This window comes from Limulus polyphemus, unplaced genomic scaffold (assembly GCF_000517525.1).
Source record: "Limulus polyphemus unplaced genomic scaffold, Limulus_polyphemus-2.1.2 Scaffold353, whole genome shotgun sequence".
Taxonomy (NCBI): domain Eukaryota; kingdom Metazoa; phylum Arthropoda; class Merostomata; order Xiphosura; family Limulidae; genus Limulus; species Limulus polyphemus.
In genome coordinates this window covers 558,410-568,807 of record NW_013665963.1, presented here as the reverse complement: position 1 = coordinate 568,807, position 10,398 = coordinate 558,410, and the positions used below count along the sequence as shown (strand labels likewise).

The 10,398-nt window shown below is 31.8% G+C and overlaps 1 long non-coding RNA gene across 2 annotated transcripts in view; it reads right to left on the bottom strand.

Annotated features, from left to right (window-relative positions):
* The window catches only part of LOC106457630, a 17,792-nt gene extending 7,895 nt beyond the window's left edge, over positions 1-9,897 (bottom strand). Inside the window, exons 1-3 of one of the 2 annotated variants that reach the window (XR_002610222.1) lie at positions 9,706-9,897; positions 6,421-6,526; positions 2,717-2,865 (exon numbers count right to left, since the gene is read on the bottom strand). This is a non-coding gene — a long non-coding RNA (uncharacterized LOC106457630). The remainder of the gene's footprint in view (positions 1-2,716; positions 2,866-6,420; positions 6,527-9,705) is intronic. The other variant, XR_001290718.2, reaches the window with a different exon arrangement.
* Between the last annotated feature and the right edge of the window lie 501 nt (positions 9,898-10,398).

Here is a 10,398-nt window from a genome sequence, read left to right as displayed (position 1 = left end):
CCTGCAAAGAAAATATATAAATTGAAATTTGCTGATAAGTATTCAATCCCCCTAAGTCAGTACTTGGTGAAAGCACCTTTGGCAGTAATTACTACTATGAGTCTTTTTGGATAGGTCTTTACCAGCTTTGCAGAATGGGATGGTGTAATATTTGCTCATTCTTCCTGGCAAAAATGCTCCAATTCTGACAAGCTCATTAGGGATTGCTGATGGACTGCAATCTTCAAGTCTCACCATAAACTTTCCATTGGATTCAAGTTGAGACTTTGACAGGGCCATTACAGGACATTTACTTTCTTCTTTTGAAAACACTCCAGTGTGAGTTTGGCCTTTGGGTCATTGTCCTACTGAAATGTGAATTTTTAACCCAGTTTAGATTCTTGGCTGATTCAAGCATGTTTTCCTCTAGGATTCACCTGTACTTTGCACCATCCAACTTCCCCTCCATCCTGACAAGCTTCCCAGTCCCTGCTGATGAAAATCATCCTCATAACATGATGCTGCCACCACCATGCTTGACATTTGGGATGGTGTTCACTAGGTGATGTGTTGAGCTTGCACCAGATGTAACACTTTGAATTTAGACCAAAAAGCCCAATTTTGTCTCATATGACCACAAAATCTTCTGCCACATGTCTGCAGTGTCATTTACATGCTTTGTTGCAAACTCCATACGAGATTTGTGATGATTCTTTTTCAGTAATGGCCTCTTTCTTGCCACTTGCCCATACAGGCCAGCTTTGTGTAAGGACTAGAATACTGTATGAACACTGACTCCCATCTCAGACATTGAACCTTGCAAAATCACTGTAGCATCCTTAACCAGTTTCCTGCTTGCCTGGCTGTTTATTTTGAAGGATAACTTTATCTAGGTAGTGACTGGTGGTATGAAGCACATTCCACTTCTTAATGATGTACTTCACTGTACTCAAAGGTATAATCAGCGACTTTAAGTTTTTTTTTAATCTTCTCCTGATCTGTGCTCCTCTACCACTTTATCTCTGACTTGTTTGGAAAGCTCCTTAGTCTTCATGGTTGTTGTATTATTATGCGAGTTGTGGCTTGATGCATTTACTCTGAAGTGAAGTTAAACCACTTTGATTACACACAGACAAAGACTATTACACTAATTTTGTGACCTTTCAAACTAGTATTTTGCACATGAACTGATTTAGAGTTGCTGCAGCAAAGGGGTTAAATACTTATGCAATTGAGAATATTCTAATTTTCTTTGAAAATCTAACTTACTTACATAACATCTACATTTCTTTAGCTTTCTCAGCTTGGAGAAGATTATGTAGATCCTAAATATAAAATCCCATTTGAAAGTTTCATGATTGCAAGCTCAGACAGAAACAAAATGTGGAAACTTTGCAGAAGGGTGAATACTTTTGCAAAGGCACTGTAGAAGAAACAAATTGACTTTTCAATACCCCTATGGCATTACCTTATTTAGTATTCTATAAAAAATTTGGGTACAATATACCAAGTCATTTTTATTGTAGGCTGGCAAGAGAATAATAAGAAGAACTACAAAGGGACCGTTTGAAGCAGATTTTCCTTCCCTTGCAAGTCTAACATGCGTGCTTTTTTATGCATTTTTATATGTGTACAGCCTTAGCAGTCAATAGTAAAGGTTTTAAAGGGTTGTTTGAACTGAATCTTTACTGTTTAAGGAGCATTTTGCTCGAACGTTCTATTAGGGTTTTTTGCAATTCCTCGCAATCCCTATAATGAACCACTATTGTGGTTCATGATTTCTTTTTTATATAAATATTTCACTGTTTTATTGACAAGCATACAAAGTAAATATAACTTTCTAAAGAATTAACTGTTTTACTTAACAACATGCAAACATTTTTTTTAAATTTTGTTAATTGTATAATTAAAAATCAGATTTCTAACACAATGTATCTCACATAATTTAACTTGATATTTGCAGTAATTTCAGAAATTTAAATGACTGAAATTTTATATTTTAATTATGTAAGTTATTAGTACACAAACTATCTGGCAAAGTTAAATTTACTTTTGATTGAGAAATATACAACTATTAACCAAAAGACTAAGTTCATTTGTAAAATTACTTGATTCTCAAATTTTTTGAGGATGTCCAAGAATGCAGGTCATGTTTATTGGTATCAAAGGAAATACAGGCCTACTACCTTGAAGATATATTCATAGTTACTTATCAACATCCAAAAAGCATTATACATGCCTCTCTTTACTTCATGACATTTTACAAATTTAAGAATTTGTTTCAGTTACTACTGATAATTTCACCCATTCATAAATATTTCAATCTAATCAACACATCTTGCACAAATTTCTCACAATGTATTTTGCACACTAGTTTTACAGGTCTGTCTTTTATGTACTCTCTTGTATTACATATTCTTGCATAAAATTAATAAGTTAATATTTCAAATAGTGACATTACACTTTAAAAAAAGTGTGACAATTAGTCTCAGTCAGTACTCAACAAATATGACTTCTTGCTTATAATTTTATTGGTCATAATCTAACTTCGTATACAAGGAATATTTTAACTTAAAAAATCATTTTTGAATTATTTTTAAATCAGATATCTTAATATTTAAAAGCTTGACTTAAATATCACATAGATGAACACTGCAGTGAAAATGCTTCTTCAAACATTAGTAATTCACAATTTCTAATGTAAATGTATATACAACAACAATTAAATTATACTTACCAAGCTGAAATATTATCCAACAAATGCTAATGACAACAGAAATCACAAAAATAAAATGAAGTTTTTTCGATGTGAATGATGATATACGTGACATCTAAGATGAGCATAGAAATCTTTAATCATGCTTCAACACATTTTTTTCTTCTACCCTGAAATATACAAGAAAATAAAAGCAATTTAATGAGTGTTCATAAAATACAATATCACCCATTAACTGTACAAGTTTTATAAACACAACAATGAACTGCATGTATTACAGATTAAACAATCTATGATACAAAGGAAGAAAACAGTTACAGCCTAGTCACACTGCACATGATGTCACACTTATTTACTGTACATGCACACACAATTTTGGAAATTGCTTTCATTAGTTTGTACTGCAACTGATTCTCAATGAACGTGTAACTGGTCTTATGTTTATTTTATAGCACCACTAAAAAAGTTAAAATCCCAATAAAGGAATATTCTTTCAATAGCATTACCATATTAATTTATTTAGCATTACAAAACATACATGCTTTACTAACTGTTGCACTAACCATAACTATAATAATTATATCAATATAAAACATGGATAGCAATGCACCATCCAATCCTTCAAAACTGCCCCTGTACATCCATCCTTAAAGAAAAGTGAAAATGACACCTACCATTTATTTTTTCAAGAAATCATAAATTCCTCTCTTAAATCTTGTAAGTTGCCAGCTTTCAATGATGCCAATGGCAACTCTTTCCAGATCCAATCACCCAGTTAGAAAAATAAAACTTTCTCAACTGTAACCTAGCTTGTCTTTCCCACATTTTGAATTTGTGTCCCCTCAAGCTGTTATCTTCAGAATACAGCAAATAAGATACCTTATATCCTATCAATCCATTTTATCATCTTGCAAATTTCAATAAGATTAAATCTTACTCTTCTTTTCTCAAAAGTAAATAAAATTCTATAAGTCTATCCATTAAGAATAACCCTTTCATCCCAGCAGCCCTCTTCTGAACCCTGTCTAATAAGTTAATTTTCTTTCTTTCTTAGATAAGGAAAACACATCTGTACACAGTATTTCATGAGGCCAAACTAGTGATTTTATAGGGAGACACTTACAATTGATTTGTAATCAATGTCTATAAGTACTCCCTAAAATATTCTGTCAACTTTACTACCAGTATCAGCAACAGAACACTCTTCAAATGTTTGAGTGACTTATCCACCACCATGCCAAGATCCTTCTCTCTAGTCATGCTATTAAGGTCTCATCTATATTAAATTTTAATAAAAATTAGGATAAATGGATGAATAACTAAACACAGGATCAAACAATCAATGATCAAAGATATTACCTGTCCCACTGAACACAGTGTTGTATGGAATCTATAACAAATTATGTGGGAAATTCATCAGTTAGTAGCTAATTACTATATATGGTTAGCATCAGGGAATTAGCCATCATTTAGCCCACAATAGCCCAATATTTACTATTATGAATCAAGATCCAGTTCTGGAAGTAAATCTCACATACATAAACTTTTAAGTATGACTAATAAGATAAAGGAACTAGAATTTTAAAGTAATTGGATGAATAAAGAAATCAAGTAGAACAGTGGTGTTAATTTAAGCAACAGTCCTAACACAAAGTGTTAAGTTAAATTTTGAACTACTATCTTATGTAACTATTGATTCTTTTAAAAACTACTATACAATAATATCTTGTAATTATTGTTCCTTTCTCTTGATTGGAAAAAGGTGAACATTTCACGAATTATTTTGAGGAATTAAATACATTTTCTTTTTTAAAATTTAAATTCTGATTCTGTCTCTTTGATTCTCCATAAATTTCCTCAAGTTGGCAATTTAAGGCTGCATGTTTCTGATGTTTTAAATAAATACTATTTGTATCAGGTTTGTATGGGCTTGTTACAATCCTCTTTAATAATAATATTAGCAACTCTACAGTCTTCAGGTATCTACCAAAAATGAGAGAAAGAGATGTTTGTATATCTGTTCTTTGAACTTCTTTTAAACCCTGGGAGAAACATTTTCTGGTTTTGATGCTTTGTCTATTTTTGATTTTTAATCTCTCATTTTTTTCTACTTATCATCATAGGATAAACATGCAAGATTCAGATCAATTCTAATACTTCCCATAAAATTTTTAATCATAAATATTTCTACTTTATTCTTTTGTGAAATCAAAAAAAAACATTTTAAAAGTCAAGTATCTCAATGTTCAACAGAAAAATAAATCTTCCCCTCAACATCCTTTTAATAAGGACTCAATTCCCATGTTAATATTTGCTTATCTTTAACTCCTTTACTATGGAAGTGGTGTTGACTCCTTTGGTTTACTATTTTCTGATGATTTTGTTATAATATTAAGGTTTTTGCCAGATAATTTCAAAACCACTAAAAGAGTTTTTTTTTATAGCATAACAAAATTCTCTAATTTGTGATGTCATATTCATTCGTCTGTTAGTAACACTAAAATCACTTGAGCTACATTTTTAACTCTATTGATCTCAAAATAATTCATTCATCTTGATATACATAAACACAGAATGCACATTATGGACATCCACTATTTAAAACAAAATTGGGATAAACCTTGATTTCATTTTTCTGAGATGATAATGAAGGAAACCTCTTGTACAAGCAAAAGGATAGTTGATCCTCTTTTGTTTTTTAAGTTTACTATGGCTAGAAAGCAATATACAGCTTCAGAAAGAAACAATAAATATAGAAAAACCTCCAGGGTTTATCCCAAATCTTCTGTGAAAGCACTTCATCCTGCTGAAGATAAGTGGTAGGTCACTTGAGAAAATCATGTAATCTATACAACATATAATCATGAAAAAACTTATAGATTCCCCTTAAATGCATTATAAGTGTACCCAATACAAAAACATCTTTGTTGGGAATACAGAGAGCAAATGTTAGTATATGCCATAGGTTCTATGACACAATGCACTTATACAAAAAATATCATTCCACACATCCTACTTAACAATGCAGTGAATAGTTTAACATACTTCGGAAACATTCTAACTGTTTTAACATTATCACCCATAAACCCTTTTTGATTTCTTAATTTTTTCTTATTATTTCTGCAGCTTTCATATAGTTCTGTATATCTTCCATCCTATAATATTGTTACGTCTCCGTTTGTTAATTAACTTTCCATAACTTCGTTCCAACCAAACTTAAGCGACACAAGTTCTTTCTTAACAAAACTGGTTTATTATTTCCGAATATAACTTTACCAATACACTCAACTTCAACAATCGCGCTAAACAAACGCTGTAACGTCTCTCGTGCTCTCTAACTGCAGTTCAATTACTCACTATCTACCCAGACATTACATTCCCCTCTTTTATATACCAGCCTACCCTATATCTAGTAAGAACTAGAACATTCACCAAAGTACATGATAGTTCTAGAAATGTTGCGTCACAGTAGTCATGTGACTCAATGACGCAACAATATTAATTTAAACTTCTTAAATTCATGCCATTTTTCTCCAATTTTCTCATTTATATCTTTCTTGGCCAATTAGGTTTGATCTTTCAAGTTATCCTTTTCTTCTTTTTAGGATCATACCTATCATTAAGTAAAATCTGTCCCACTCCACCTTTTAAATCATTATCTTGCTTCACAGCCTCAAAATTGGCTTTCTAAAAACATATATCTCCTATGCAGCAAAACAACAAACCTAAGTATGCAATGCTCTTTACTAAATGTTCCCCACTTCAGTTCTTGAAACCATATCTTCCTCAGTGGTTGGCAAAATGTCATCCCTTCCTGGTTGGCTTTCTTCCCTTTTAATTTAAAGAACCACCTTCAATCACTTCAAACCTCACTTATTATTCAACTCTGTACAATTACAGTTAAGGTCCCTAAAAGTAAATTCTCTCACACTTATTGCATCATTATTGTTATCACTAACAACCCCGATCTCATAATGTATTTTCTCACTGACCTAACCTCTCTGGCCTATAACAACTAATAGATAATTTTCTATCCTTGAAACCCCTGTTTGTAGCCTATACAGATTCAACTTATTGATTGAAATTTCTTAAGTCTTTAATCCCAACATACTGCAGCTCATTCCTTATATAAGAAGCCACTTTTTTTAAAGTCTTATCACTATTATAACCTAGAATTTCAAAATAATTCTTATTATCAAGTTCTCCAAATCTAATCAAATACTAGTAATTACAATTATTTTATAGTCTTCCATTTTAACAAGAATCTTGCTCAACCATTGCATTACCAATATACAACACATTAGAAGAATATCAACTTAGTATATTTCTTAACCTACCATGTTAATTTTTCAGTCTTAATAAACATATTTTTAAAAATATTCCTTAAGTTATGCTCTAAATCTCCTAGTTCCAATCTCTTTCTTGTCCGAATTTCCCAAAGCTCCCTCACTACTATGCAAACTTAGAACACCCTAAAAAAATATGTAAACTTAAACCCACCCCTTAATTTCTAGAAAATTATTGGTTTCCCTATCAAACTTTTGTAAAGTCCTGGCCTTCACTATTGCCAATGGCACCTCTCTCTGTAAGCCAACCACCATGTAAAAAAAATAAAATGTTGTAACTGAAGACTAGCCAGTCTTTTCCAAATCTTAGACTTATGTCCTCTTGTCCTAGTATTGTTTTCATAATAAAGCACAAGTATCTCAGAGGTCTTTATCATATCACTCAACTGAATAATCTTGTAAACTTCTATATACATATAATCTGAAAACAAGGAACATATAGGCTGTCCACTCCATTAAACTAAACTTTAAGATAAAAATAAAGCACTAAAAGCCAGCCCTTATCATTCAAGTATTGAACAAGCCTTTCTTTAAATTAACTGCATCCACCACATCTAAAAGTAGCCTATTCCAAAGGTCAACAACCCTGTTTGAAAAATAAAACTATCTTAGCTGAAGATGATTCCTACCCTGCCAAAATTTATACATGTCTCCTAGTCCTACCATTCTCACAACTAAGTATAAAAAACATGATGCATCAACACAATAGATGCCATTAACAATCTTAAATATCTTAATCAAATCCCTTCTAACTCATTTTTTTTTAAGAAAAATTTTCTGGGATCTTAACTTGCCCTTATATGACAACCTTATCATTTTAGACATCATCCTTTTAGTCCTCCTCTGAACCCTTTCCAACAATTCAATGTCCTTCCTAAGGTAAGGCACCCAAGATTGAACACAATACTCCAAATGTGGCCTAACCAATGACCTATACAATGAAATCATTACCTATTAAAACTTGTATCCTTTAAATGATCCTAGTAGCCCTCCTTTGATCCCTTTCCATTAAGTCAATATCCTTTCTTAAGACCAAAACTGTACACAGTACCCCAATCAAAGTCATAGGTACTGACTTCTATTAAAATATAATTACTTCTTTTCCCTTGCAATAGATTTCTACAAATATATCATAACAGTCTGTTAGCTATACAAAGGGCACAAGAAATAGGAGTGTTGTGCACTTACTGGATATGTTAGTAAAGTGTTGATTTGCACCATTTATATTTTATGTGTATTGCATATTTGTCAATACATCAAGCAAAGCTATATAAATTATAAGAGGAAAATGATTATTTTTAGATTAATTAATTTTTTTTGTCAGTCTTGCAGAACCACTACAAGATATGTACTAGTAGTTTATTCTGAGAAATGGTATAAGCCACTAATGTTAGAAGAAAAAAACGTTTTTTACTAGTACGTAAGTTGAAAAAACATGTAGTATTGAATAGTATGTTTTAGTTTTCAGTTGGTTTGTTTCATGGTTTTATGTTAAGCCAGCTGTAAACATTGTAGAAATGATTGTGGTTCAAGCACATTTTTTACTTAAGACACCTGTTGATGTTGGATTCACAGTATTATGTTTTAATTAAATGCATGGTTTCATTGATTCAACAAAAACAAAGGTTATAGTATGTTCTATGGTTTGGTTTTCCACCACCCTACCCTGGAAAAATAACACTAAAAATTGTTACACTGTCAGAATCTATAAACTTTAATACTAACATTAACAACAAATCATTGCCTTAGTGGCTTGAGTGACTTTATATGCCACTACATCACAATCTTTTTCTTTATCACCCTATTAAGTAGGGATACCTGATTCAAATTATATTACACTCATAGATACATTACCTGCATTTGATATAATTCATTCTGTAGTATTTCAAGAGAGCTATTAATATTCACGAGTTCTCACCAGCAAACTTTTCTAATTTAATTACAAAACAAGCCTAGCCTGAGATCTGGTTACAAATATAAATTATAATGACATAATAAATATTAATAATACCATTGTTGGTTATAAAGATTAAGTCATAAAAATAAAAACAACTATAAAACCAAGCCTACAAAACGGCCACTAAAATAAATTAAAAAATGAATTATACTGTGTTACAATTACTCTACTACTACTAGTAGTAGTAGTAGTAGTGGGGCTGTTACTATTAAAGTTAAATTTATCATCCTACACGTGCCCCATTGTGCCATGGCCCATTGATTGCAAAGACAATTTTCTTCACTTATTTCCTGAGATCCTAAAATAAATTCAACAAAACACATTCCTAACAAATATAAACTTACACACTTCAGTAGGCTACGTTTTCCCTACAAAACAAAAGGTCCGAGACACTTGAATCCCTATATATATTATTAATTAAATACTACATCATCTAACATGCAGCTCTCGCTTACCATACATCTTCAACTAACATTTGAAAACAATCTTTCATGTGTCAGGGTTGCCAGACGTTACTCTGTAAATACTCCTAGTGGTCAGCCAATTTTCCCCAAAATACCCGAACCAAAGAAAAAGTTACGTACATATAATTAGTCATTCTACTTTCTTTTTGATAAAGTCTTAATTTCCTCATTAATTATTACTAAGTTGATGAAATAACGAAAATATTAACTAAAATAACTGTAAATGTAATAAAAGTGTCTTACCTATTATGCATCTGTCCCAGGAAATGAGACAGTAAAATGTGTAGCCTAAACTGATTGATTTGACTAATATTACTCTACGCCAATTTTCTGGGTACTAACTAAGACCTAAAGGTGATTATAACTTGGGTAACTACACCTCACGCGCTAGAAACCTCAAGAAGGCTTAGATAACGCCAAAGAAAGCCATAATGGCTCCCTTATTTTGTTTACATTGTCAATAATTTTAGATTAAATATATATATTTTACTTTTGAAGAATTACAAAACCACGAGTAATAAATAATTAAAATAGTAACTAACAAATGTTAGTTGATTTGTTATTTTAGTTTGAGTTTATGATCATAATAACGACGTTTATTATTACCATTAAATGACTACCTGTCATATGACGGTAAATGCTGATTAATTTTTTAAACATGTTTTTTATATGTTAATGATTGTTACGACAGTGGAAGTCACGTGACACTAGTAACACGTCATGCACTTCTCGAAATTCACATCCCGTCCTGAAGTCTCGAGAGTGCTCTATAGTTGTACCTATCATCTGCTGACAACTGTCCAAGTATTTCCAGTGGTTGTCTCTTCAAGCTTGTTGCCAGATATACTGCTTTCTGCTCCTCTGTCCATCCGTTCATCTCTGCCGGTAACTCAAATTGTGCTCTATACGCTTCCCACGATGCTTTCCCATCGTATT